Genomic DNA, 5,327 nt, shown 5'->3' with positions numbered 1-5,327 from the left:
AAACCAATTTGCACTTTACACCAAGACTACTTTTTAAAAACATGTTCATAACATACATGGCATGGATCGATAAGATGATAAATGTCTAACTACTTTCTTTGTGGCTTTTGTTGATCAGTCATATTTATGGATCCAAATTCATTCAACATGTTTGTTATTTCCAGAGCCATTAATCCATAAACCATGAAGCACCTACAATCATACACACCATGACCGAGAGCATAATTAGTCAAACCAGATTGTCAAGCATGCCAGCATGCAAAACACATTGAGGGCAACAAAAAACAAGCACCGATTGACCTAAGTATTTGATGCACGTCAGGTTTGAGGGCTTCATTTCCAGTATAGATGCATAATTTATGATTTACTTGGAGAATGCGTAAATATATCACAATATAAATAGGCCAACTCATAAGAAAATCTGGTGTTGTTCACCGAAGAAATACATCAAAGCATATGCTCAGCTTAGACAAAAGTAGAATGGCTACTCGCTTCTTTACAACCCAAGCAAAGGTTGGACCAGGACATTACCCTAGTATATGTAGCAAGGGATTAATTGTTTTTTATTCAATGCCTAAGAAGCTAGCAGACATTTATCTATTTTGCACAAACTAACCCTGTTACTGAAATAGCAAATACATGGCTTAGCTCCCCAAAGAAATGTATCCAATATTAACTAAACTGTGTTTCCAATGTTTAATTCCTCAAATAACCCAAATCAGATATATAGAATAAGGGATAAAAAATAAACCAATAAGAGGATAGGTAAGATGTCAAATGATGTTTGATTAGAAGCATGTTATGCTACTGCTACTTCAATTGAAAATATCATCAATGTTTCTCGCAGACAAAACATTGTATATTGGGATACCTTGCAGTGCCAATAGCTAAGATGGAAACTATTATATATGCTTCAAAAACGATAAAACAAGTAGTCAAGAGCTAAAGTAGTCTACAATTGTTTGAAGAAGCTTGTCCAAATTAAGAGGGCTTAGTGACAACCTGCACAGGCATGCTAGCATGTCGTCTGGCTACAGATCAAATAGATCCCATTAGAACATAAATTCCTAGCCCCTCGTGGACACACCATGGTCAGAGGAGGCACATCAGTGATTTTGTACTTAACGTCTCCGGTCTGATAGTACATAAGCTTCTAACAAACATAAATATTCAATTCGGCATTTGAGGAGGAAAAGCAATATGGTAGGGAAATATATAGCCAATAGGTACATAATTGGAGAATACCAGCAGCAGCTCATTTGAGACTCACGAAAGGGAAAGATGTATGCTTTATTTGAAATACAAAACATAAAGACACGCACACATGCAATTGAAAAAGAGATACAAGATTATACCTGACATTTATCATCAATAAAATAAACATCAACATGGTTTGATGCTTCTGCAATGTGGCCCTGGTCAGGACTTGATGACTGCCACGGCGAACCTCAAAGGTGAAGAAATGCTAACCAATTATCCTCTCTTACTCAAGGCTGTGCATTTTTTATTCCCAATTAGTGACTGTTCTCTAACGGAATGTAGCTGCACAAATAGCTAGCAGCTTGACAATTGGCTCATCATCTTATTATAAGAAGGCCAACGCTCTGGTGGCAAGGAGTATTCTTCATAGGCTCATAGCGACTGAACATGGGATGACAAACTTGGTGAGCTTTTACGATATGTTTCATGTACAGAATAATAAATCGTGAGAAAAACATAACAATGCGCATTTAAGTGAAATCTATCAAAAGGACCATGAAATTATTAAAGCGACACAATTTTTTTTGCGTGAAATTAAAGCGATACAACTTGAAATACGAAGCACAGTTCGTCATTTTAGAACTGCTGCTGCATTCTAAACTGGCCCACCCACATCGTTTGCCACAAATCTAAAATCGCCCCCATCATTATCAAAATAACCTACAAGAATTACTCATACCTACCTTTGGTTGTCTCCCAGGCTACACCCCCAACGAAAATTCTCCTGTACAGAAGCACAGACGAAACCAAAACGAGTTAACCAAACCTCATTCAGTCCAAGAGACCAAAGCAAAACTGATTTATTCATGTTGCTGATACAGTAATAGATAAGTATCAAGAATATAGATATCAGTTGTCGCAAAGGATGGAAGTGCTTCCAAATCAACTGATAGCATATTTTGCAAATCAATCACCAGATGAGTAGGAATATTAGAAAAGGCTTCACTTGTTAAATATGTCAATGAATTCATAACTGCAATTAGAGGGGGACATGTCAGTATATTTTCTGCATATGCAGCCATAGCATATGTCAAAGGTAGAGCGAAGTCCAGATTAAATACATTATATTTTGACAAAGCATGTGCCAGATTAAAAGAGATACCATTTTCATATTATTATGGCAATCCAGAAGTGGTCTATGAGAAACTAAGTGGTAAGCCAAGCATCCAAAACTAAATATGTCACAGGTAAAGCCTAATTTAGAATCACCACTAGGGACCAATTCTGGCACAGTATAGTTCACAGATGGTTGAAGAGGTAAAGCTGTGTCTTCAACACCGTAGTCTAAAGAGTGACCAAGCATATAAAAAGGTTATGATCCTACTTTTTCTAATCACAACGACGGCGTGAGCAAAAAAATAGCAAGTGGGCAAAGAATATACAATCAGTAAATCCCTGTTTGGATAGTTCAAACTGAACTTGGACTTGGAGGAAACTGAAAGAGCAACCTTTTTTGATGAAGAAATAAAAGGCACTAATTTAAGTGGTAGTTCTGCCATGTAAATACAAAACGGATTTAAATCCTGCTATACTTACAAATACATGCAGTGTTTGTGTACCAAAAAAGATCTAAAGATAGCTAACTAACCCTTGTTTGGAGATGATACAGAGCAGAACTATTAGCCAAACAACATGAAAAAAACTACAAAGAATTATAGATGCAGGCCACCAAGCTAATCTGCATCCATTGACAGAAAAAGTAAGGCTAAAACCTCACGTCACAAAATTGCAAGAGAGGCTAACCATGGCTGAAACCTATTGATCAGCTTTTTCCTTTGATGTGAGTTTGGAGCATTGTGTTACCTGGATTCGACACGGCACACAAATCACATATATCTACCCCTAACCAGTATGTATGTCACCAGCCTACAGCCCTACAAACCAATCACATACAATATAAATTCCAAATCTTTTTAGTAATGGTATAATGCAGTTTGAACACCAAGATTACATTCTAAAGTAGGCGTACAACTCAATATCTAAACTTTTTTTGAAAAAAAAAATCCCTCTATTTCTCTGTCTCTTTCACTAACAACTAATCCCCAATCAACATACAAAGCTGAATATCTCAAAGATCCACATCCTAATTGCATAAATGTTTAATTTGTGCACAACAAATCGCACATACTTGTTGAATCAGTGTGACCTATCTGTGTCGCATAGAAGGGGGGAAATGGGATTGATTTGTCGAAGGTACCGTGCTCACTTTTGTCCTCCTCACGACGATGCGACGCCATGGGGGCAATTAGCTCCTTCCTGGATCTCCCTGTCAAGAGGTAGAAAGAAACCAGCATACAGGAATTAAGAAATGTGAATCGACATCCTGAGCTATGAAAATCAAATATTGTAACATAACTGGAATAACCAATCAAGAAATATTTTACCTTTGGTGGTTCAAATGGATATTGCCTTATTAATTGTCTCAAGTTCCTTCTTGCAATTTTCAGTAAACAATCTAAACAATTCTATGAAGAATCCATCTATAATATGGCAAATTTGTATACAGAAACAAGTTCAGAGTCATTGTTTTGCAAATGAACTACACCCTATCAATATTCTTGACCCCAAAATAATCACCCATACAATCTCACACAGATTCCTATGTGTGTTGGAATGTTCGACTGTAAACACAGGCATGACCTCAAATATACCATGCCCCACCTTCACTTGACCCTGAAATAAGCCTTGGAGCGTAGATCACTAAAATCTTTTGATGACAGATACTCCCTAAATTTCTGTAAACATCCAAGAACAGAAAATAATTACTAATCAGCAGAAATAGAAATTGAGGCTCACTTCACACCCGACGAAAGCAACAAAAGAGGCAGATTATGCGGGTCATGAGGAGGGCCATGGCCTATTGCGAGAGCGGAGACACCCACAACCGCAGCGACCATCGCCGCCCATACCATAGGGCGCGGGCGACGAGAAGGACGGATCGACGGCGGAGCGAGAGCAGGATAGAGCCCTTGTCCATGGCGCCCTCAAGCTGAAGCAGCGATGTGGGCGTGTGAGATTTGAGCCTGCATCCGATCCGGACCAGCTCCTCGATCTGGGGCGAGTGGGAGGGGAGGAGGTCGCCATTGGTGGGGAGAAGACGAGGAGATAAAAGAAGGGGGTGGGGGCATCAGCTGTGGGGGAGGGTGCCAGTGGTGACGACGGCTGTGGGGGAGGACGGTGGTGAGTGGTGGCGGCGGCAGACGAGGGGAGAGGTAGAGGAATCAGGGCGACGGAAGGGGGCTGGGCGATCCCTTTCTCTCGTCACTTTTTTCCCAATCGCTGCGCACAGTACGTGACGACGTGGCATAGCCGAACGAGCGCCCCTTCTGCGCAGCTGAATGTGTTTAATTCATATACTCCCTCCGTTCCAAAATAGATGACCCAACTTTGTACTAAAGTTAGTATAAAGCTGAGTCATCTATTTTGGAACGGAGGGAGTACATGGTAGTCGCTAACTTATTTTTTATTATTTTTTTGAAACGGGCAAAAAAGCTTTTGCCTTATATTGATATAGGAGAAGCAAACGGGGGTATGGCGAGAGCCAAAAACAACAAAAAAACAAGGAAGGGGGCGACCACCGCCCCCGACACAGGGGAAGAGGATCAGCCTACAAGTTCCGCCAGATTTTTAGCACCGGTGAGGATCCAGTCCTTCCCCTCTTCCCTAATCTTATGCATGACAACCGATGGCAGGGAGGACTTGTTGTTGAAAACTCGTTCGTTCCTCTCTTTCCAGATCTCCTAAGTGATGAGCGTGATAGCTGAGCGCAAGCCATTTGGGGAGGAGGTGGTGGACTTCGAAACGGCCAACCAATAGTCCACGACTTTAGGCCTACCCTCCCCGATGCTGCTGATGAGGTTTGGACAAGACAGCCAAGAGGCCGCGGCCGTCCAGATACGTCTGGAGAAGCGGCACTCGAAAAGAATGTGTCGTGCCGTCTCAGGGGAGGTACGGCAGAGCTGACAAGTAGGTTGGTGCGGCCATCCGCGTTTCGCCAAGCGATCGGCGGTCCATAAACGGTTCTGGACAGCGAGCCAGGCGAAGAAACGACACTTTGGAGGGGCCCA

The 5,327-nt window shown here is 41.4% G+C and overlaps 1 long non-coding RNA gene across 1 annotated transcript in view; it reads right to left on the bottom strand.

Moving 5' to 3' along the window:
* The window catches only part of LOC123132595 (uncharacterized), a 5,509-nt gene extending 1,009 nt beyond the window's left edge, over positions 1-4,500 (bottom strand). Inside the window, exon 1 of the long non-coding RNA XR_006464910.1 lies at positions 1,356-4,500. This is a non-coding gene — a long non-coding RNA (uncharacterized lncRNA). The remainder of the gene's footprint in view (positions 1-1,355) is intronic.
* Between the last annotated feature and the right edge of the window lie 827 nt (positions 4,501-5,327).

The sequence above is a fragment of the Triticum aestivum genome, chromosome 1B (genome assembly GCF_018294505.1).
Source record: "Triticum aestivum cultivar Chinese Spring chromosome 1B, IWGSC CS RefSeq v2.1, whole genome shotgun sequence".
Classification (NCBI taxonomy): Eukaryota; Viridiplantae; Streptophyta; class Magnoliopsida; order Poales; family Poaceae; genus Triticum; species Triticum aestivum.
This window is presented reverse-complemented; position numbering and strand designations above follow the sequence as displayed.